This window comes from Neopelma chrysocephalum, unplaced genomic scaffold (assembly GCF_003984885.1).
Source record: "Neopelma chrysocephalum unplaced genomic scaffold, ASM398488v2 Primary Assembly neopelma1_22b, whole genome shotgun sequence".
Classification (NCBI taxonomy): domain Eukaryota; kingdom Metazoa; phylum Chordata; class Aves; order Passeriformes; family Pipridae; genus Neopelma; species Neopelma chrysocephalum.
In genome coordinates, this window is record NW_020897690.1 from 2209478 (window position 1) to 2234664 (window position 25187).

At 37.9% G+C, this 25187-nt stretch overlaps 1 protein-coding gene across 5 annotated transcripts in view; it reads left to right on the forward strand.

The window, feature by feature from the left end:
• The first annotated feature begins 19839 nt into the window (after nucleotides 1–19839).
• SOCS6 (suppressor of cytokine signaling 6) overlaps nucleotides 19840–25187 on the forward strand; it is a 32038-nt gene continuing 26690 nt past the window's right edge. For 2 of the 5 annotated variants that reach the window (XM_027678061.1, XM_027678093.1), the window contains exon 1: nucleotides 20328–20430. The gene's annotated coding sequence lies outside the window, so the exon portion shown is untranslated. Of the gene's footprint in view, nucleotides 19859–20327; nucleotides 20431–20483; nucleotides 20553–21333; nucleotides 21430–25187 lie in introns of those variants that run through there. The other 3 variants (XM_027678103.1, XM_027678086.1, XM_027678076.1) reach the window with 3 other exon arrangements.

The following is a 25187-nucleotide window of genomic DNA, read 5'->3' on the forward strand; positions in this document are numbered from 1 at the left end:
TTTTCCTCTTAAATATTTTGCTGGCCTTTCAGAAAAATAGAACTGTCAAATCCTGATGTCAACGTACTAGGACTCAGAATAGAGGGAGAAAAATATCCCTCAATATGACTCAGTCTCAAAATATTTCTGGTTTATATTTTATTCAGATCAAGTCAGAGATGATTTAAGCAATATTTTACAACTAATTTTAAAAGTGTTTTCCAGATCTGAGGCTTTATATGATAACCATTCATGCTGAAATTGTTTGACAATTACCAGCTTCAAAAAGTGGAGCTAAATAGGGTGGCACTGAGATAACCCCAGCTATTCTGCTGCTTCTAAGATAAAATGATATATTACAATAAAATATACAGCTACATTTACAATTCTTTCTGAGAAAATGAGCAGTAATTCACTACTAAAGAAATTCCACTGACTTCATAATCCGTGAAGACTTGAGTGCTCTCTGGAAGAATGCCACTAGGAATCCAAGGAGATCCTGTTACTTAAATATTTCATCACAAGTTATTTGTTATTGATGTGACAGTTTTCATAGTTAGCACAGCAAGCTATCTCATCCAGCAGCACTAAAATGTCCTGTTCTAGAAGAGACCCTGTCCTCAATTGCGAAGGATATTTAAGTAAAACTTGTAGGAGTGAGGGTGCACACACATGTAGTCACAGGTGCTTTTCAGTAGCAACCTTCTGCTCATGCTCCAGCCTGAAGTCTGGCTTTTCACTAAACCTCCTGTCTCCAGTTTTCACTTTTTTAAGGAATTATTTTCATAGTCCCCTTTGCTTTAGGTTGGTTGAGAAAAGTTGAATACAGCTGTCGGCTGAGACATATTTGACGGGGAGCAAGTAGACGAGGCGATGCCACAGAGCCAGTCACCACACCTTGGCTACGATCTCAGGCCTAGACCTGTGCTTTAAGAAAGCCTAGGGGCTCAGCTTAGTAATTGGTCAATTTAGGAAACAGTTGCATCTCCCAAGCTTTCAACAGCATTACACAATTATCTTGGTATTTGAGAGAGTAGCGAAACTTCCTCTTTAGATGAAGCATCCCACATTGGGCAAAGCTTTAAATAGATTACCAGGTTTAGATAGGATGTTAACGCAGATGTTGATCAGGTATAATAAATCCTGCCTTTGTATCTTTCCATGACACAAATAAAGCTAGTGTTTTTTCTCTCTCTGTTACTCTTTGTTTAATCTGAGATGTTAACATTGCAAATTTTTGACTTTGAAAGATTCTAAACAGTTTTGAAGTTTCAGGCTACAGTTGTAAAATAGAGTTTTCTAAAGCTGACATTCATTCTTTTGATAACAGATGAGTCAGAGACGAACGTAGACATGGGCTTCTTGCCTGTAAACTTATATTATTAGAACTTCCTTTTTTGAGAAAATTGTTCATAACTTCAAAAAGAGATACTGGCCAGGCTGAAGTAAACACTCTCATGTGCCCGGATATGACTAGTTTTGGAAATAAAAGGTATTGATATTAGAGATAGTTGAGCTCAGCAGTGTATCACAACAGCTACAATGAACAGCGTAGTATTTCAGGATGCATTTTAGTGCTTATTCCTGGCAAATGACATCGGAAAAATTCTTGGAAAATGTAGAAAGATACAACAATTTACTGTGGATTGACAGATATTTTATGTTATATAGTCATATGTTATATGATAACTTCTAGTTTGGCTAGAACATTATGACAGTTAAAGCAAAAATAAGGCATACTCTTAGGAATTATGAGCTATCTAATTACAACTCAAATAGATAGAAAATGTCTAGGCTTAAATTGCTACTTTATTTGCATGCAGATGAGAAGATCAAATTTTCAAAGAAGGTCTGACTCTTGGCCAGGATAGAGATCTTCAATGAAGGCAAAAAGTACAACACTTTAACAGGTTTATATTTTGCCAAAGCACTGAGGTAGATTCATAATTGTGTGGAGGAGTTAATCCCCAATTATTGGGACTATGACTTGAAACATTGGAAGGATTGGCCATTAAACCTAAGAAAGAGGAAAATGATATTTATCTCAATCATACTCATCATTACACACTTTGTTATATTATCAGTTGCACATTATATATTAAAAAAGTCTAACATCCCAGTATTTGTTCTTCCTTTTCCTATTTTTTAAAATAGAAATTAATACTCTATGGCATTCCATGTGATTTTATGGCTTGTAAAATCTCTGTTGGAAATCCTAAACATATGGGAAGGTCCTAAATAGAAAATTCTAATGACTATACTGAACTATATTTATATAACTGAAAAAGGAAAAAATTCAAATTGATTTTCAAATTAAACTTTTCAAGTCAGAGAGAAGGTGACATAAAAACAGTGGTAGTAAGGAAAATGGTTATATGCCTTTAATTGGAGACTTATTACCTGTACTCAACTGTGTAACATATGTAATAATTCCAATACATATTTAGTGAAAAAACATTAAAATTTGGGAACAGGAATAGCCAGGAAAACAGTAACACGGCTATCTTCATTCGTTACCTTGCAGATTATGTAACTCATTTGTTATGCCAAAGTGCTGCATGTCCCACATACATACGTCAGCATGCCATCAAACTTTGGCATTTTTTTCCTTTATGATTAACAACATAAAATACATTAATTTTTCTTTTACATGGAAATGTCCATAATTGAAAGTCAAACTCTAAGGATAAATGCCACAAAGATGCTTGGCTCAGAGTTCATGAAGTTTTATATAATGCAAAACTATTTTATAAACAACTGCTGAGTCACAAAAAATTATGTAAATTATATACAGAACAAATTTATAAGATCAAATATCCCATCTCTTGGCTGTTACAGGGTTGTTCCGTACACTTTCTAGTACACTCCACTTCGTTATCATTGAAACGAGCAGTTAATGTAATCTGAATCCCCCTACAACAGATTTTGCATTTAAGTCGATATAGCTGTCATGCCTAAATATTTTGCTACTTTAGGTCAACTCCAAAATGACTAGTGTCCTCCTTTCTGCTTCCCCCAATTTAATACAGCTTAAATTGGCATTTCCATGGGATAGCACATATCCTTTCTGAGTATCCTGAGATTTGACAGCAACTGCACCAAAAATACTCCACACTGAAATCAATCAATGTTGTTATTTTAGTCATATTTAATACCCTTTAAATATGCCTTGTGAAAAAATAAACCATGAATAAGCATCTAAGGACACTTATGGATTTAAATAAACCTGCTTCTCAATGTAAATTTCCTTTCTTTCTTTTCTTTTCTTCCTGGGGTTTTAACAGCTCTGAACCTTCTGATAAACTGAATTCACACCTTTTCTTTCTTTTTCTCTACAGGCTTTTCTTCATTGTTTCTTGGGGGCAAGACCCTCATTCCTCTAACAAGAACTGGCTCGTTTATTTTAGATATTCCTGCTATTAATGACAGCAGATGTGGACAGCTGGGAAAATCGATGCTAACTTCTTGTTTCTTTCTTTGTATCTCAGTCCATTGGTCATTTGCATACAGTGTTGTGTAGTTGGGTTACAACAAGGACTGTCCTAAATGGTACATTGCAGCACATTTGCATAAATAACAATAACAAGCAGTGAAGGCTCACAAATAGCTTTGTTTGCTAATTTGTAATGTGGAGGTCAGATATAATGGAATCTGACCTCCGAGGGTAAGAGGAATTGCCCATATGCTGTTCCCAGATCCATAAACAAAAGCCCTACACATAAAGTGAAACTATTGTTAAACCGCTGTTACATGGAGAACACTTGATTCTTTATTTCTTTGTTTGTTCTGTAAGCTATTTTCTCAAAACTTGGTTACATTGGTGTGAACTGCAACCAAGATCTGCTCCAACTTTGAAGCTCTGTCTCGGCCAAGATTTTAAAAAAAAAAAAGACCAAATTGTTGTAGGAAATTCCAGTTATGTTTTCAGAAGCTAAAGTGGTCAAGAATGCAAAATGTCATTTACCCAAGACAAAATTAAAATTATAATGTAATAATATATTGTTTGTTTTCTTCAAGGAATATTATTAAGTATTGTTTCACTAGGTTAGTGTATTTTAGTGGTATAATTTAATAGTTGAAGTAAAGTTTGCCCCTTAAAAGAAGTAACAAATGCATTTACAGTACAGCTGCACAGGATTATCCAGTTTCTACAGGCAAGCTTTGGTAAAATATTTTTTTTGGTTTGAATTGGTATTAACTGGAATCCTAAAACTCAAAGCATAGACAACTAGTTGCAGTTTATAGAATTGCGAATTTGAACATCAGAGAACATTACAATCAGTGACATAACTATAATTATCAAACTGTATCAAAATACTGAGGAACAGAAAAAATTTTCAAGTTTTACAAAGCTAACTTTAAGCTAATTAACACCTACGTTTACTGAAGGTCACTTAAAACACAGGACAAATTTTAAAATATTCAGATTTTCTAATAATTGTGAATTTGACAAAGTACGCAAATTATGGTTCTCGATTTGGTGATGGAAGAAAAAGGTTGTTTCATTTTCATTCACTGCCTTGAATGTATCTTGAAACATCTGGGGATTTTTTTATATTTTTCTTAGAAAATTATTACAGTTGCAGGCACCTAAAAATTTTGCAGATTTTCTAATTGTTAGGTAGGAATCACTGGTTATAAAAAAATGAAGTTTGAATATCAAAGCTTGTAAAATTGCATATTTAAATTTCAACATGGTTGATTGAGTCTATTTTTTCTGTATAACTGAGAGTACTGTTTGCTTAATATCTGTATTATTACATAGATTCGATTTTTGATTTAATATAATAAGTTCAGATCTCTCTGTTTCATATGGATAGTGCTGGACTTTGTTTTGTACATTACTAGTACAGAGATTTTCCCATGGTCTTTCACTTAGCTTTTCCTATTATATGTGTTAGGGCATAGGGATATTCCTTTCCTTAGTCTATTTTCTACAGGGAATATAGATGAGACAAATACAGACAGAGAGAAAACCTGTCAAGTCTGTCCAGCATTAAGATCCCTCTATATGAAAACTGCTTTTTTCCAGGAAGCTTTTAAGTTTACTTTGAATTTATGAAGGAAAACAACAGGGAAATTTACTTCAGTCTACTGTTCTAAATATGATTGGGCAAATTTTTACTAATGGCAGCCTATTTGATACTGACATTAAGTAAGTGTTTAATAATGGAAATGGTACCTGGACCACAGGCACTGATTCTCTTGACGAAGGTTCCCAGCAGATACTCAAGCACTTGCATAATGGTGAGGGGCATGACATGTGGGATGAATTTGCTACCGTTTCTAATTAAGTTGCACCACTGTGCTGAGAGGCAGCTGAGGGATATGAGTTATTTGCTACATGCAGAATGGAAAACAAGCTGGCTAAAGGCAAAGGCCATCTCATGCTCTCTTCTATTGCTCTTTTGCACCTCATCCAAGGCAACATTTTTATGAGTACCTTCAAACAAGAGTGAGTCTGAGTGATGATCCTGGCTTTCCCTGCATCTGAATTTCAGGTGTTAAGCATCTGCACATCCTTCCCCTTGTCTTTACCTGAGGTTGGAGATGCTCAGGGATGCCTCAAGATCTAGTCGCTAGTACTGTCCAAATCCAAGGGTGGTCAGGCCCAAAATGAGGAGGCCCTTATCAAGTACTGTGCACTCATTATTTGTGTAAGACCTGCAGAGCTGACATCAGCAATGGCTGTGGTCCTCAGGTTTTAGTAGTACCACTGAAATGTTCACCTATGTGCCTTGTAGCACGTCCCTGACCCCCTTGCGCTAATGTTCCTCCTGATTTTCCTTTTTACATGGATGTACTTTCTCTAGATGCCACTTCTCACAGTGCTAAATGCAATATGATCATGTCTGAAATGAAAAACTCTGCTCTGTGGTGACCATTGTCATGCAATGAGAAAATACTCTGACAAACTCCTCAGAGACTTAAAGCAACTCACTCTCTAACAGTGTCATCTAACTGAAAGTGATCTCTGCCAGAAAGCAGACTGAGGATGTTGGTTTATCCTCTCTTTATTATTAGCTTAACAGCAGGTGGAAGAGAGAATATTTATGATTGAACTACAAGTATGATTTTGAACGTAGTCAAGGAATAATGCACTTAATTCTTAATATTAACACTTCTGTAATGAAATCAGCATCCTTTTCAAAGAGATAGCAAAAATGCACAACTTTGCAAAAAGTTTCCTGGCTACAAAATTTGGCAATAATACTTCACAATTTTGCAGAATCACCTTTCTTTTGCTATACATTTCTTCAAGATGGATGGTATAAATTAATTTGGAATATAAAGTAGACATCCTGTAAGCTTTAAGAACTGCTCCCTCCTATAGCTGCCAACCACTTAGTTTCTTTGTCTGCAAAAGATCTAACTGCAAATCTTGAAAGAATATGTTGTGAGGGAAGCAGATTTAGTCATTTAGAAATGAAAGAGCTTAATATCTTGTGTCTATATTTGATTCTGTTCTTCTAGACAGTTAAAAAAAATGCAAACCTGATGCCTACACTGTGAAACTTTTCCCACAGTTTTACAAGAACTGACAAGGTCATAGCCTGAGGTAATATGGTTGCCAGATGTCACACCATTAGTTACAATCTTAGACAGAATAGGTATAAGTAGGGAGAAGCAAGACTTAAAATATCTCTTCATGTAATGTTTTTCCTGCCAATGCTCTTCCAGCAATGTAAGTGCTATTTCTTATTTCGTAGTGTTAGGTGGATCTCAATATTTTTATGTAACAGAAAATAAGTATTTAACTCAATTTATAATTATGTGAAAAAAACTGTAGCTATTTATCCTGTACAAACTATGTTTTTAATTATCAAGTTTTTCATTTTCACAAGAAAAAGCCTTTGATCACATCACATCACATCACATCACATCACATCACATCCTACCAGTGACCTATGATTTCTTTGAACAGAATATTTGCGCAGTCACTTTCAGATATATTTGCTACCTATTTCATTTTAATATATTGTATTCAATTGAAAGCATAGTTTTTTTCAAGCAGGGGCAATATTTTTTTCAGAACACCTCTCTTACTTTTGAAAGTCGCTTTCTATACTGGGATGCACATAAATAAATCATTGCCTTACTTCATTGGCTTTTGATGCATGTGTTCTACCGGTCATTCTTCACTGAATGAAAGCTATATGTCTTTAGTAACCAGCTTGGTAATGTCAAGCTGAAGGTGGTTAGTTGTTCTGAAGCTTTCAGAGAAACTGTAAAATTTCAAGTCATTTTCTGTACTTTTGCTTTTGCTCACCCTGTCTCTCCTGGACTAAGTATTCTTATTTCTCAAATAAGGTTTAATACGGGGAGCTATTTGACCTGCTGAAAGTTTTCTAGAAGTTACTTTTCATTATAAAATAAAGTTACACTTACTAAAACAAGTAGATCAGGTTTTCTTCTATAAGAAATTCTGTAACGCAAAAAGAAGAAATTAAGCTGTACAGAAAAATGAATATATGTGGAAATACATATATACATGTCTGTACCTATATTCTGTTTGCAAAAAAATGCTGTTCTTGTATTCAGCTAATTGTATGCACCTGCATTCATAGGTGAAGGGTTAAAAAACCCATTCAATAGTAGCCTAGCACACAGCTACTATTTCCCTCTGTTTTGCAACAAAATGGTAAAGGCCAAGGTCTGACAACTTCACAAGATGGCTAGTGCTATTATGCCAGTAGACTCAGGAAAATACATCCACTGCCTGGTATGGAACCAATGCAGAGGAAAATGCTAGGCTGGAAAGTAAGTCTGTAAATCATTACATCTGATCACCAAAACCACATTCAACCATAGCTGTTTAGTACAGGAAAGTCTATAAAAACATCCATTCCTCTTCCAACATGCTCTCCAAATCATTCTTAACCAGACAAATGACAAACTTCTAGCACCAGGAACAATAAAAGTTGTGGTGTTATTGAACAGTAAATCTGAACTTTGACATAAGGAAATGAGCAAGACTGACTTTGTAACATTTAAAACTATTAAATATTATTGCTCCTTGATGTGTTTAAGTCTGGTAAACTATACATAACAGTATCATTCACCCATACACAGAGAACTATCATTAAAAATTCAGGTCAAAATAATAAAGGAAATATTTCACTGCAAAAAAAATATGGAAAAAAGGAAAAGTCTTGTAAATAGACTGACCAGTGTAATGTTTTCAGTGCCATGATGAGGCAAGTAGACCATGTATGAGACCCCAGCAGACCACTGCATGTAAGTAAATAGTTGTTCTATTCCTGTTTTCATATGGTGTTCATTAGAAAAACAAAAGAAGTGCCTCCAGCAGTTTTTCCTTAGAAGCAGACAATGCAGCTTTTGTCTTTTGAATCTGCATAAGAGAGTCACAGACTGGAAAAAACATCTAAGTTTCCCCTATGAATTAATGATATCTAAAAGTAACAAGGATGAAATATGTTTTGATTATCAGATGAATGTTAAAGTGTAAGTAATGCTCTATTAAATTTCATTCTTAAGAGAAAAATTACCCTTTTTAGATGCATCGCCTATTTGCTTAGGGCAGTCTTGCTAAGAAACCTGACAGTGAATTATCATATACAAATTAAACTTTGATATGAAAGGGGTCCTTAGAGAGCTGGTGAGAACTACCTGCATATAAATAGTCACAATATGGTATGAAAGAATCTAGTGACTTACAGGGTAGTGATAGGTAAAGCAGTAAAAAATGCTGTGGAGAAATAAAGTCACCATAGTGACTTACGTGCCAGTAATCTGAAAGTTTTCATGGCAAGTCACTTTCTATTGCACCAGTGACTAATTAGTAAATGATTGGCTAGAAACTGGTAATATCAATTGGTGTAATTGCACTGAAATGAAACCATTTTCATCAAAGATCAGCCACTTAGCATACCTCCACAAGCAGACTGGAAAATCTGAAATCACTGAGCATTCCCAGAAGAGGCCTCCTCTAGCATAAAGTGACTAGTCAAGAGCAGTTATTTCAATGTTTATGAATGAGGTTCTTACCTGGTAGGGAAGATAAATTCAAGAACCAGAACAGCAGATAGATGAAAAAATACTTTGAAAAGCTGTCTGCTGCTGCTGAAGTCCTATTGAACTTCGGTCAAAGCACAATGCCTTCCACTCATCCTCTGGTTGTCTTACCTATTCACGTTGCAGTTTCAGTAAATCAGGGATTTCATGCACTATGAGTGTGGTTTTAGCTTACATTCATCTGGTGAGACTGCGGGCTGCTGATACATGGGTGATCCTCCTCTTTCCCTCCCAGCCTTGTATGGGTCTAGCAAACACACATCACTGTGAATTGGATCAGCTTATTGAACTGTCAGAAAACTAACCCAGCTCCTTCCCTGGCAGACCCTGAGTACGAATAAGGGATTGAGTTGATTCTTCCCTGCATCAGCACAATCTCCAGGCTCAGTTCAAGGGAAACATCAGGGACACACTGCTGAGAGTGGAGAATGAAGAAATATTTGCAGATTTGACTGGTTGAAGTGTTTATGACACATCCAACCACACATAGCTGCTGTAACTAGTTTCAAAATCACAACCCTGTTTATGGGTGTTGGATTTGCATTACACAGACTATGGACTGAGTAGGAAGTTAAATTAACCACATCTCCTGAAGGGTGCCCTCCTCCCAGCCTGACAGGTGCAAGCTCAAGAAGGAGCTGCAGACTCCACATCACAGAGACCATACACGTGCTATTACAATACCATCTTTGTCAAACAATAAAAAAAAAAAAATGTTTGGTTTCACTTGAACAGATAATCTTAAAATGCTGCCTTCATCACTAACTGTAGTCCAAAAAGTTTCCTCTCCTTGCTTTCCATATATGTTAAGTGTTATCAGCCACAGAGGTACTCTTACTGTTCAGCAAGGCTGGAAAAAAGTGCAAGAAATGAGTAGCCTAGGTTTGGATAATGAAGTCTTAAAAGAGAGAATAATGTATTGCCAAGCATCTGAAGTTTATTACACATAGGTCTCATCAAATGAAGCGAACTTTCTGTGAGTCTCAAGTTTGTCTGCTAAGTGAAATAGTATTAATGTAATAGATTGTTACTGATCTTACTATGAAAAAAGTCCTTGATTAAGATACACCTAAAAGAAACTGTGGGATAATGAGTAAATTAAATTGAAACTATATATATAAGGACAGTTTTTAACTTACAGTGCTGAATCTGACCGCTGAGGACAAAGAAGCTGAACTGTGCAACAATCAGTATTTATTGATACCAGTTCAACCAAGAATGAACAACAGCCAGCAATAATTTGATGTAGTGATCAATAATAGTAAAAAAATTCTCAAAAATTTAGAGCATTAGTTAAATACAGAATTTTTGCAAGAGCTAACACAACAAAAATAGTCACTTCTTGTTTATGTTCCTTTGCTTTTGATGTCCATGTAGCTAATTTTGATGTTTTTAATAATTAAAAAAAGTAGTTTGATTTCCTCTGAATCTGAAGCAGGAAAGCTTTAAAATGAAGTCCCATTAATTTTGTCTTTACATTGCTACAGGAAAGGTTTACCATTCAGTAGTGTACATACTACTGCTATTCTAGTAAGCATTTAAGCAAGAGTGAGGAAGCCACAGTTGTCCTGAAGTGTGCAGCAATTTTTCCAAGGATTTTCATGGAATAAAGATGTTGTTTTGAATTTTTGCCTCTAAAAAATTATATGCTGATTGATACAGAAACATTTACCTTTAGTTATCTACATATAAAAATTGCTCTCACTAGGTATACACTTACATATTACCAGTATTTAAGCATCTTCTTATTTTTATGACAAATGAGTATTATTATGAAAAAGGTATTCTATATTTTTCAATGTGTTCTATAACTTCTTAAATTACTTTTGAATAATATGGTTTTTAATAGCTTTGTTTCCTGACATTTTTTTTTCAAATGATACAAATAGAGATTTTATTCTTTTTCCCATATGATGAAACAGCATTTCCGGTGTGATCATAGTGAGATTGCATAGAGTTTTTTGCAGCTATTGAATACTATTTAAACCACCTTTTCTCAGTTTCTCAATTCATGCAATTCACTTTTGCTAAGTACCCTTCAGGTTCACAGTGATTAATGTTTTCCATGCTGCCTATCAACATATTTATAAAAACAAGAGTATGTTTTATTTACAGCAAAGATGTGATAGAGGTGAGTCATAAAAGAAGAGAAATTCTATGTTAAGAAAATCCTAACAGAGCAAAGGCATGAAGATCCATGAGGCACCTAACTGATGTATCCAAGTGCCCTTCATGTCTTTGAAAATCTGCTCTGAATGCATCCTACTTAGTAGAACAGCATTGCTTCCGTCAAAGGAATCAATTTCTTTTCTGGAGCAAAATTTGATAACCAGCTACAGACTCATTTTTACCCACAAAAGAGACTATGTTTGTGTATTCACTATGCAAGCACGTTTTGCAAACATATTAACCTCCCTTTTTTCTAAAAGAATAGCCTAATTTATCAGTTTCAGCTGAAAGACCTCAATCCTGGGGTTTAAGACTATATCATTCTTAGTGTTGTCTTCACTGGTGTTGATTTTAGTGGTGTATTGAGGAGCACATTCAAATCCAATATATTTGCAGTGAAAAGAAGATGCTGCTGTGTTATTTTACATCAGTAATAATTTCCAGCTTTGGAACAACACATTGCATATTCAGCACTGCTCTTTTCTTTCATAAAGTTCCTGCATGAAAGGAATGAGAGCTGTGATACGATCTTCAGCATGTCCAGGTTGTAGGGTTGTAGTCACTGAGATATTCTTTTAATTTTCTTCTAAAAGATGTCTCCAGTCACATAATTCTAGAGCAGAGTAGTATGACTGAAAAGAGTTTTGCTATGCTATAATCAACGGTGACAAAATTTACTGCTCCATAAATAAAAAGTAGTGAAATGTTTAAGGGATCTGTAAAGCTTTTGTGGATGAAGAAGGCTTATACAAAGGATCATTCAGTTACTACTGCAACTCTGTCTTTGGTCACCAAGTAGCAGAGAGAGAGACTGACAGGATAATTCCTGACTGTTTTGCATACTGAAAACAACCTGAACACCCAACCATTTTCTGAGGATCTTTTCACCTTTTTTGAATCTCATTCTCCTATTTTTTAAATGTTCAAGGTACTTCATGTGATGAATTTGACAAACTTACTTCTGAAGAATAACCCACATTTAATGAACTGACTGTAAAGTCTCCTCACATTTAAGTGTCACCTATATTTCAGTGCGGTCTACACTTGCATAGACATCTTCATATATGTTCTTAGGATGTTTCTGAAAATTATTGCAGAGGCACAGTAGGCTATTTCATAATGACTGCAATGCCATTTCAGGATCTTACAGTGATCTGACTTGTGACCAAGGCCTCATTGAAAATGTGTAGTGTGGGCAGAGGGCTTTTCCACCCTTCTTTGCCAGTCAGCTTCGCCTCTACTGAGAGATCAGTGCGTGTGTAAAGAACTGAAAGCTCTGACTTCATTGAGAAAGTAGGTTTCAGGTACAACAGATCTTTTAATGTCAGTATTTTATTATTTGTTTAGGTAAGAGTAATAAAACAGTGTTTTGCCAAATTGTAGAGGTTGGTACTGTTGAATTCTATTGGATAGAGAAGAAACATCTTTAAATGTGCATGTTTAGAGTGCATTTAGAAACAAGTCTATTGAGCTATCCACTTCAGAAAGTAACTCATTCCATATCAGGATGTAACAGATGTCAGTTATTGATAGTTTTAATTTGCAGGTAATGAAGACCATGTTTGAACTTGTGACCTAAATGTGAAAAGTTCCATACGTACCTCTGTAAGCTATCTAGATTTAAATACTGTTTCTGCAACAATAGAAAATTTTATTCCAGAAGGCTGTGAACTGTGTTGCTTGACTGAATTCTCCTTGGGTTTTATTTATTTTATTTGAGCTTTATAAATATAATAAATATGGGTTAAAATTGTTTACAAACTATGTTCAATTAAAACTAGGAGCTGCAGGTGCACCCTCTAATGATAAGATCTCAAGAAAGGAGTATTGGGGCAACTCTTGATCTAGCTGAGAGTACATTGTGTAACGATAAGCACATGAGAAATGAGAATACTGTAGCAGCCATGGATCTAGCTGAAGTCAGTGGGACTTCAGAAATCAAGAGAAATTGCTCATGGCTTCACAGGCACAGCCTCACAATGCTGAAGTAAATGTGGATCTTTTCTGTGAACTGTAAGGAAAGGACAATCAAAGCCTGACTAGAACGGCTGAGCTGGCATTGTGAAATCTGCTGACATCCTGCAACCATACATTCATTTTAGGGGTCAGGGTTGTTTGTTTGGTTTCAGAATGCTTTTGCCCATTAACTGAGTATTTATTGTGCTTTTATGCATGTTTTTAAAAGGATATTCTTAAGAAGAGAATGGAAAAGAATCCATTTTACCTTCTTTTCCATAACTAAAGAAATGGCTGCAACACTTAAAGCCGAAAGGAACACTTGGCCGCTACACAGAAAGTAGACCAACATTAATTTCTAGGCACACCCGCTACTCCTGTTTTTAGACATTTTTAAATGTAATATAACCCCTTGCAGTGAACATTCTGAGCTACACTTTGCACCCTTTTATGTGGTCTAATGAACTAAGTATGATTCTTGATGTCTAACCAACTTTTATTTTTAGGTTTTTCAATAAAATTCTAGCTACATCTGTATGCTTAGTCCTCATATAACTCTAACAGGAGCTGGCTGACGAAAAAATGCAAAATAATATTACCTCTTAAGTTTTCAAAAATATTTATGCCTGTGAAAGTTAAGAGTAAGTCATCTTCTAACTCCTTTTCACTTTTTTATTCCATCTTCTATTTCCCCTTAAAGATGACAAAATAAACTACAGCTTCTTTTCCTTTTCAGTAGTCCTGCTTAAGAGCAATAAAATTCTGAGAAATAGAATTGTTTATTTTTAAATTACCAGTTTTATATTTGAAAGTTTTGGGGCAAACTTTTGTCATGAACTCTACTCTGAAAAAAGCAGTTGAAGTGCAATGTTTTGTGGACCAGTTTCACTCACTCAAACAGGGAAACCAGAAAACAGAGATAGAGCAACACATGCCCTTGCCACAATCTCAGTCAAATCACACAAATCTCATTTGATCCTTCAGACTTATGGCAAACCCATGACCAGAAGTTCAAAATGCTTAAGTATAGTAAAGTGATATTTGGAGTTGTTTTGGTTTGTCTTCAGCACTTCCTTTGCCAAATGATAAATGATTGTCTCTTGGTGAGCTCTGTACTCCTTGGGCCAGTTGTGAGTACTGAAGTAAGGGCTGCAAAGCCAAGCTCATGAACTGCACTGTAAAGGATGATTCAGATAATGAATATAATTAATTTGGCTACAGGGCAGAATATAATGTTCCAAATAAAAATATACTTTTTATTTTATTTTTTTAAGAGTGTTACACCAGTAGCCATACAAATTCTTACTGGATGTACACTTTACATTTTAACAGAAGAAACTTTACAAGTTGAAGAAGGAAGTCTCTGTGAAGTTTCTGCTCTTCTGTTTTAAGAAAAATACATGACCATAGCCTTCTATATCTATTATTTTGATGAACTAGTGTGGGGAAACAGATGAAATAAGCCTGTATGTACACCGGTGCATTGGCTTTGAGAGTACTGACTAAGTACGTCTTTGTTAGCTATGTCCTGCTTCAGGTCAAAGTCGTCTGTGCCAAGAAATTCAGACTGGTTCTGTCAACAGTGATTATACAGATGAAATCTGAGCTGGGACAAGTTCTCCACCTTGTCTATCTTCAACTCCAGATGTAAATGACTCAATGCAGACATGAAATAAGTTACAAGCGAGTGCACAGGCAATATAGGCAATCAATGAGTAAGATGCCTCAGCTGAGTGAACTGTATAGAGCTGCTTGCAGCCAACTATAGTCATGATTTATTGTGCATCTTCGTCAACAAGAAAAGTGGTATTTTATTTCCCTGACTTTAACAGAAATCAATTTGTGAGGCCCAATTTACCTCGACTTTATTCAGTTTTTGGTCCATAAACAATTAAAATGACTCTTCCCTTTCTCTATTACTCAGCAGATTAGAAGTTAGTCCTCTTGTGCTGTTATTAGATATGTCATTTTGCTATCCTCTGTTGTCTATGATAATATAATGTTAGAAAACTTTGATCTAAGTAAATATTGAGCTGTGCTTTTTCTAGAAAAACGAACAACCTATATATATATATAATATATATATATATATAAAATATAATATAATATAATGGCCAGTCTTCGCGAACGAAGATTTTTGGGAAAGGTCTTTTTACCTTTCCAGCCTGCGCAATGGATTTTTTAGGTGAGACACCGCATGCGCTGAACTGAGCCCACCCTTTAATCCTAAGGTTCATCTGCCGGGGCCAAGCAAGCTTGGACAATGGCAGTGAGGTCCTCAGGACGTAGGTTTGTTTAGAGTGACCTTCTCATAGATGGATGGCCTTACAGGGCTAACGAGCTCCATCTGCCCGGGGGACTGGGATTCGAACCTGGGTCGCAGCGGTGAGAGTCCCGCATGCTAACCACTAGGCCACCAGGGGTCCCCGAACAACCTATATAATCAACTGAAAATTTTGTAATGAATTTAATAAGCGTTCATCAATAATTTTAAAATATATTTCCTCTTGAAATGAAATAAAATTAAACAAGCGAGAGTGACACTCAAAATACGTGTATTTTAGAAAAAATCCCCAAGTACATAAGCACTGTTTTTTCAGGCATGAGCATAACAGATATAGTATATCACAACACAACCACAGTATGAAGTAGAAGCAATAGCAGTATTCTGATTAAAATGTAGCACATTAGTTATATATATCTTTCATGGATGGTTTTTTAGTAGCTATAATGAGGTTTTAATGCCATCTATACCTTAAACTGATTTCAGCTGTGCCAGTAAACCATGCCAATTTAACTTCAATCTGAGACAAAGCGTTTGTGTGTGTGAAAGAACTTCCTGCACGCTTCAACTCATTTTGGTGGCTTTTTTTTTAACGCTACTATTAAACTGGAGGGACAAGTCCCTTGCAAAAAAAAAGGGAAAAAAACCCAACCAACTTTGAAAATATTTGCATAAATTAACTTCTACAATGGAAATGGAATTTACCAACAGAAAACGTGCAAGAATCTATGAGAAAACAAAGTGGAACTACAGTGTCAAAAAACTATATGTGATGATTTGATATATAAAGATTTCTAATACATAATATAACAGAGGAATATAAATATACAATATTATCTAAAATACAAATAAAGGAATATATAAAATCCACATAATAAAAAAAGACTACAGGAATTAAAAAATCAGAAAATTAGGCCACAGTTTCAAAAAATTATCAGCAATCTAGAGCGATTTTGTATAAATTGCTTTCCTTAAAAGCATATGTTGTCCCAAGGTCATTTGAACATTTGCCATCTAAAAGATCAAGTTCCTGTAAAGCATTACAATAATTTGAAAATTTTAATAAAATTATGACAAATGCCCTTTCTGAAATATACTTAACAGAACTGGATAAGAAGGCATTTGCAATGCAATTAAAATGCAATCACATACACTTACACACCTGCAAAGAGCAATAAGAAGACAAAGGCATTAACTTCCTGCTGCAATTCAAGCCCAAGAGCCAAGGCCAGAGTAGTTGCTACAAGATGATGGTAACCTATGCCAGGCAAGTAGGTAACAATAAGATAAAAATAGATATGGTAAAAATAACATTGGCTTTGTTGTCTATGAACACTCATACTTTAGGTTTCTGACCTGTCCCTCTGAACTACAGATTTGTATAAACACCTTTTGGTCTTAAAAGTTGTGAAATAATTTGTAATCATGCTTCTGAGTATAACAAATGAGAAAAGAAGACAGAAGCATATCAAAATAGAGAACTCATCAACATGTAGATCTCAAAGTAATTAGAACTGGGTGTGGATTTTAGAAGCTCCCACATATGAGGACATCAGATATGAAAGATTTAAATTTTTTATTACTAAAACCAAATTTATAGTTCTCATAATTTTAAACAAGAGCTAGCAACTGTAAGGCAAGTCTGATAGGTGATATATACAGAGAGCATTAAAACAAGATGTCCAAATGTATGAACAGCCCACTTTAGTTCAATATGTATTTTTAAGCAAAGCACAAATTCATCTGAGTGATCCTGCTTCATCTGCCATTCTCTTCATCTACCATCCAAGATGCAACACCAGTAGCACACTTCTGTGAGTTCAGACTTGGTGATAAATTGTTGGTCTTACTGGGGTATGGCTGTTTGCTGCCACATTTTGATGGGGAAAAGTCTATCCCAAACATGAAGCTATATGTTAAGACTGAGACAAGCAAACAGCACACTGGTAACCTCAACTGGTTGCACATTGCAACCCTCAATCCTCCTTCCATTTCCTCTAATACTACTCCAAATACATAAACTACTTCTTTTATTTGTGTAGGCTGCGATACTCACCTCATAACAGGTTGAACTACATCAGCTACTTATCCAGCTGGAAAGTACTGTTTGGTTTTGTTTATTCAGTTTGCATGTCTGCCTTGAAAGATCCTGGTTTCTCATAAACTGCTTAAAACTATCTGAAAATGCTGTTCTTGTGAACTCTTACAGCAAGAGATGACACTTTCTAAATGAAAGGAGTGAGAAATAAGGCATCTATTCTACTTTATGTCATGATTTATTGTTAGGCAAATGAACTTCAAGGGATTTTGCTACCTGAGCTACCTTGTGCTATCTAGAGGACTCCAATGAGGACTGGAGCCACCATGATATAAATGAAAGGTGTGTATGGGTAGGAAGAGGGAAGGAGATGGAGAGAAAATGAGCAAGGTCACTACTTGGAGTAGCGATGCTAATTTAAGCCATATTTAACATTATCCCTCGTGAGAAAGTTAAGATATGGAAGACAAACTGGGGTAAAAAGCTACCAAGTGTTTTGCATTACTTTCCTTCAACCTTCCTGTAAGGTTGTCTGTTAGTCCCATTTCTGCAAAAAGCTAAGTTGTTTGGTTGATAAGACTGACAAGGGGCATTTTCAGACACATGGAAACCTTTGGTCAACACATGGGCTGGAAAACCTCATTTCTTTTAACAGTGTGGGAGGTTGTAGAATAAGATTTCTAAGACTGTTTTGAAAATTTGTCTCATATGCAATATAGACTACTGCAGAAGTTGTCTATGGTAAAAGCTAGCTGAGGGTGGAAAAACATTTTTAGACCAGATGGCTTCTTCACATACTGCTATTGTCCTGCAATTCCTGCTGAAAACACTGCTGAAGTTACTACTACATATACGTGTCAAGCAAGAGTAGTGGCTGGGTCCTGAGAATAATTACTTGTTCAAATGCATGTATCCAAAGGAAAAGGAGGCCTGAGAAGAAGGTAAGAACATACACATAAAGAAAAGCTCTTTGTTTGAGGAAATGACTGAACTGCAGAAAAATTAAACCAAAACTTTCCCAGTCAGGGCCATTTTTGCCTACTTGGCTCTCTCCTATTCCCTTTTTTGACAAGGGTGCTAAACTTACAACAGTTCATCTAGGAAAGAAGGAACCAACTGTGTTGTCAAAAAAAAAAAAGGCAAGCTAGTCTTTTGTTATTTCTTTAATTTTGTTCCTTTCTTTGAACACCACTGCCAACCTGCAAAGTCACTGGTATTTTTCATACCAACAGTATTGACTTAACAAACAAAAATTAAAATCCATAAGGTTTCCAAAATGATCCACTTGAAGTTATTCTTAGCTTTGTTTGTTATACACCACTGATAACATGTAATTATAATTGTAAAACAAACAGTTTTAATAAAAAACACTTAACAAAACCATAAATCATTCTACATATAAATGAAAAAGCCAAACTTTATATTTGAAAAAAATAATTTCTTTTTGCAACTCTGATTAGAGTTATCATCTCCTGAAATGGTCCTGGACTGTCAGGAACTGAGGTTGATCAGATGAAGAATATGTGCCTTGGCTGAGACTCAAGAAAAGCCTTTAAGTCTTGATAAATGCCTGAGATACAAAAACGTAAATGAAATCAGGACACATTCTGACCTCAAATAACATTGGTAATTAAACAATTCACTGACCTCAACGCACAAATACCTTTGATCTCAGTAGAAGAATTCAAGCAGAAGTTGTATGAATATTCTCATAATCTTAAATTTCAACGGATTGTTTTTAACCTTGAAATCAGTGGTTTCATAACGAGTCATACAAATAATCTCACTGACTCTCATGTGACTACATAGGTAAGCAAATTATGCATATCTTTGCAACTCTGATACGGGGTTTGCATGAGTTATATACCACAAGCAGGAAAGAAAGGTAGTATTTTACTACCTCCATATCAATCTCCATATCAGCAAATACAACTTGTGACAACTTTTAAGAGCCATACTGTCCACAGATTTTAATTCTTCGCCCCTTGCTAGTCGCTTCCGTCAGTCTCACACATCCTAAACTAAGAATTGTTTTGTTGCTCTCGACTTAGCATTTTATTTTTAAAAAACGGGCCCGGAGAATAAGCAAGCGAGGCAGCCTGCTTGGCTGAAGTTGCTGCTGCACAGCTGATGTGCCTGAAGTTTAGTGTCACTTTTCTCGCGGAGATATCTGTGAAACAAAGTTAAGCACAAAAATAATATGCCTGTTCTGGCGCGTCGGTTCCACGCCAAGGGAGGTGTAAGGGAAGGTTAAACGGAGGAGAGCGGAGGGGGAAACAACCTCCCTCCTTCCCTCCCTGCCCAGCGCAGCCTCCGGGGCGGGGGGCGGCGGAGGGGACCCCTCCGGCCGACCGCTACCACCGAGGGGCTGCCCCTCGCCAGAACGAAAAGGGGCGGTAGCTCCCTATGAACTTTATTGATGAGCTTCTGTCGCCCAGGGCGCAGCGGTCACACACTGGGGAGGGTGGGGGAGGGAGGAAAGGGCCGTGGCTAACAAAGCCCGACCGCCTTCCTCCCTCGCTCCCAGCGCGGCTCCCGGCCGCCCCCCGCGGGTCTCCCGCGGCCGCCGAGCGGGAAGGAGCCCGGGGCGAGGCGCCCAGGGCCGGCGAAAGGAAGGAGCTCGGGCGGTGCGGGCCAGGCGGGCGGCGGAGGGCCGGTGGTGTCCGGCGGGAGGCAGGGGCGGCCCGGGGGACAGAGCGGGGATGCCCCCGGCCCTGCTGCCCCCGCCGGGCCGTGCGCGGGCGCCGCAGCCGTAGCCGAGCCTGCGGCAGGCGACGGCCATCGCGGGCTCGCCGCCCCCCTGCGCCCCTCCGAGGACGGAGGGGTGGGGGCAGAGGAGGCGGAGGAAGCGGCGGCGGCGCCAGGAACAGGGAGGCGGCGGCACGGCGAGGGAGGGAGGCAGAGCCGAAGCCGGGCCGGGCCCCGCGAAAGCAACAGAAGAGCCACCTCCTCCTTCTCCTCCTCCTCGGTGAGTGCCGCTCCGCCGCCCCCGGAGGCTGCTCGCCGCCGAGCCCGGGTGCCGGCGCAGGCCGGGCCGAGGTGCCCGAGGAGAGGCCCGCGCCGGGAGCGGGACAGCGCGGCCTCCGCTGGGTGAGCGTCCCCGGGGCAACGGGCCCCGGCTCCCCCGCCCTGCCCCGGTGGCCGCGGGGGGCTGGTGCGGCGCAGGGGGAGCTGGAGGATGGGGCTGGCGCGGTTCGCGGCTTGCCCGCCGCCCTCCTCCCGAGCCGCGGCCCCGGCCTCCTCTCCCTTTGTTTGCTCAGCTCCCCGAGCCCGCGGCGGTGCCAGGCCCCACGGAGGTACTGGGGCCGCGGCGCGGCCTGCAGGGCGGGCGGGAAGCGGCTCCGGGCCCGGGCCAGCGAGGTGCTGCCCGGCTCCCGCCCGGACAGGACGGGGCCCGGCCTGGTTCTCACCGCACCAGTCCTGGCGGGGCCCGCCGGGCTCCCCCGCGCCTCCCCTGGGCTGCTGCCCGAACGCACCCCGCGCCTGCCGGTGCCATTATCGAGGACGGCGGAATTGGGCTGTTTTCCCCTTAGCCCGCCTTGGAACCCGCCTTCCGTCTGAGGCTTTGGGGGGGCTCTCTGTCTCCGGCGGGGCGGGTGTATGGAGGTGTCGATTTGGGCTGCCGGCGCTGAGTCTGGTGCGGCGCCGGAGCAGCCCCGGGTGTAGGGTTGTTGCGAGGTGAGGGTGCGCCAAGGGCTCCTGGAGGGGCGAGCGAGAGAAAGGCGCCTTTCTGTGACAGGCAGCACTTAAAAACTTGGCTTAAACAAAAAGCAGCACCAAATCCCAAAACTTTACTCGCTTTCGTTATTCTTCAAGCTGCTTTTTACACTCTCTTTCCCTAATGATGACACTTTTTTCAGTAAACAACTGGTCCTGGCCCGTGCCAACCCGTTTGCTTAAGAAAAAAGCTTTTACAAAACAACGATGTTTTTGAGAGGTGCAGAGGATGATGCTTCTGTGATGTGAGGTATTTTGGCTATGTTCTGTCTTTCTTTTATTTTCCTATGCTTTCGAAATCATCTTAGTTTGGAGCATGATTTTTTTGTGGAGTAGCTTACTGAGTTAAAGAGGTTGGTCACAGGATATACTTCAGTCAGGGAAAGTTTCTCTTCCACTTAATAAATTCTTGTGCCCTTTTAGTGTTAGGTCCCAGCCCCTCTTTTCTACCTGCCGGGAACGTTTCCACCATGTCCAGCCTCTTAATACACCTGTAGTTAAAAAATGCGTGCTGCAGGCCTCCTGTCTTAGAGAGCTGATGTCTGCACAAGTGCTTGAGGAATAAGGCGTTTCTGCTCTGGGTGAAAAAATAGCACTAGTTTTGTTTTATGTTAACAACTACATCTTTGGATTGTAGAAAATATGGAAGCCTTGGTGTAGTTATGAAATAAATTACTTAATGTCACTTAGCTTGTCTGGAAGACTTTAAACCACTGGAGAATGTGTAGGTATTTTTGGAGTTTTCTGCAGTAAGGTGGTAGTCACAACTCACAGTTTTATGTGTAACTTACGAAAGGCAAATTTCAGCTTTTTCAAAATGCTTGTTTTTATGAAGTGTTAAACAGTACTTGAATGGAGTCTTCACTTCCTAGTTGATATTCCTTGGGTTTGTGGCATTGCACTGTGTTTGGAACTGAGGTTTTACTTAAAACGGGTTCATCTGTTGTATGCTATATCAGGCATGTATCCCCCATATCCTGAGTTTTGAGATTTAAGTAGATTTTTTTAAAAGTAAAATTTAATGAAATTAAGCCTTAATATTTAAAAGTATGAATAATAACAGTATAGTGTTATATGGAGATACCTGCATTTGCTAAGCTGCAAGGCTATGGAGTAGAAAGGGAGAAGCACTGTGTTGTTTCCAGAGGTTTTGTGAGCATCACTTCATGACATTGTGTGTATGCAGCATCAAAGTGTTTGCATGGATTCAGGAGACGTGATAGGTAATTCTGAACTTCATGAGAACTTGACACACTGATATCTATAAAATATGTGTCTTAACTTCTTTGATCCTAGCTTGTGCAGTTGGTTGGTAACCTTCAGTTAGTCTTGGAGAGGGATGGTTTGAAGAAATGGTAACTAGTCTGCATTGTTCTGCAAGTAGCTAACTCATAACTCTCCTTGGTACAGTGAAGTGGTGGAGTGAGACAGTGAACTCTTAACTAAAAGTTTTTCTTATGAAGCAAGTTAATTATTTCTTCTCTTTCTTACGAAATTTTCTATAGTCATAGAGAAATTTGAACATAAATGTTTGAAAGGCTTCATTTGGTAGCCTTGCCCTGAGTTCACTACATATTTGCTATGCTATTGTTGGCAAAACTGAGGCCACAGTCCAGGGTAATCACTTACTCAAGTACCGTATTTGCTGTCACTTTACTGCCCTCCTGGGACTACAGTGCACTATTTTGGTAGTGTTTGGGTAGCACAATGTGATAACATAAAGTAGATAGAAAGGAGACTGTTTTCTGCTGGTGTGTCTCTCAGTGTTTTGTTGACAGGGCTTTAATGTGTGTTAGCAATAATTTAGAGGGGATAGATTGAGCAGTTGTGATGCTCCAAGGAGGAAAATAAGACACAAGTAGTATAAAAGTGAATTTAATATAATTTAGGAAGGCAAATGCTAAAATATATTGAATATGAGTTGGATAGGATTTGGACTGAAAAACAGAATGGAGATTTGTTATGCGACTTAACTGTGTATTTTGTACTGTAAAGTAGTAAACTGAAAAGAAATATGAAACTCAGTTTCCTCTTTTTTTATGTTTTTTATTTTTCAGAAGAGAAATAATTATATCTGTAATGTTCCTTATCCTTACATTTATTCCAAAATCTGATTTCATTCCATTTTAGTGTACACTTAATTTTCTGGAAATAAATACCAATCTTCAGAAGACAATAGTTATACTTGATGCAAAGGCCCCAAGTTCTTACAACCTTGGTCCCGGTGTCTCCCAGTCAATTTGTAGTAGCAGGCAGGGAAGTATCCTTGTAAGAAAATAATTCTTGAAATTTTTTGTTGACCATTTCAGATGACAATACATACAGCAGTATGTTTTTTTAGAAAAGAAGATTGTACTTTTAATGGGATATTTATTGTCCAGGTTTAAAAAGCAGCTTCATACCACTCAAATATGTTTTTGATAGAGCAGTATATAAACATTCATGATACACAATAAGTTCCTTCTTTTATTATTATTTTTGCTTTTTCCTCTGGAAATAATTGATTTCTGAATTAAAACACTGTACTATGCAAGTTCAATAAATTTCTGTGTTAAAAATAGTTACATTACTTTTGAAGTAAACATTTAAAAACTCACTGCTTTGGGGTTTTTGTTGCAGTAGGTTTTTCCCCCACAGTAACTGGATGATCTTAAGCTATTGAAACAAAAACCCGACACCTACTTCAGCCTCTCCTGGTGATTAAAACCAAAACCAAAACAAGCTGGCCTTGAATTATTGCCCTGGATGAAAATGGAAACATGACTGTATGTAAAGTGCTGACTGATATGTCAAATATATGAAGAAGAGTACACAAACTTTGCTAGAGTCTCCACAGATTGAATTCAAAAAGACCACATGGAGCAGAATCGGGCTTAGTCTACTTTTTGTGAGAATTAAAACTTTCAGATCAAAGCATTAGAAATTTAGTTCTCCACTTCCTTAAGCACACTAAAATAAAAGTTGCTCCTAATATTTTCTTTTGCCAGTTTTCATGGTCTTCTGACTCCTACTTTTGTCATGTACAGGCATGCAAACAAGAAGCATCTGCAACTCCAGACAATTTCAGAAAGCTTTGAGTATATGGCTCTGCAAATCTGACTGCTATTCATTAGTCTGTAATGTGGATTTAAGAACCTATCTTTACATATTTTTATTTTTTAAAAGATTAATAAACTCTTATCTCTCATGAAATTTTCTTCTGGAAAATATTAAGATAAAATACTTCAGAAATTATTGGTCCTTTTCTGTGTCCTTAACTGTTCACATAACACTTTGGGCTCTGAGGAACTCAGTTGGCTTCATTTATGACAAGGATGTAAGCCACGTTACCTAAAAAATTCTTCCTTGGTTGCTACATCACCAAAAAAACTGTGCAAGTTAAAGTAAGTCTTTATTTGTTTAGCATGGATGTGGAGACATTGGCTGACTTGTTCTACCTCTGACTTTATACGCTATTGAAGGAATTTGAAAAAAAAGTCTTCTTGCTTGTAGGATGCTGTATATTTGCATCTTACTAAGGATGCTGTATATTGGCATTTCTGTCCAGGTGCTGCTCCCCTAACATTGCTTCTTTTTGCGTATATATAGGGCACATAGAAAGCCTCTCATGCTCTGTCTTTTGTAAAACACTCTTTTTGTAATCTGCCAAGTGCAGTAGGTTGGCAGTTTAAAAAATTCTCAGGTTTGTAAAGTGTGTGAGTTTTTGTTATCAACACCAAATAATCATACTGTAAACTGCTGTAAAATCGTTTTGCATGAGAACCATTTTCTCTGGCGGTGAAAGTATAAATAATGGATGTTAGTGATTTTTTTCAGAGTTCATTAAGTGTTTGGTAGTTAAAAATTTAAACAATAAAAACGAACCTGTGCGTATTGTTAAGTAAATCATACAGATATGTAGTATTTTTCGTTGTTTCTCAGTGCAGCGTATAATCAGAAACTGTCTTTGTATCATATATGATACTGAACTGTAAGTGGAGTTGTATAAGGTTTTCATGGTCTTGAGTT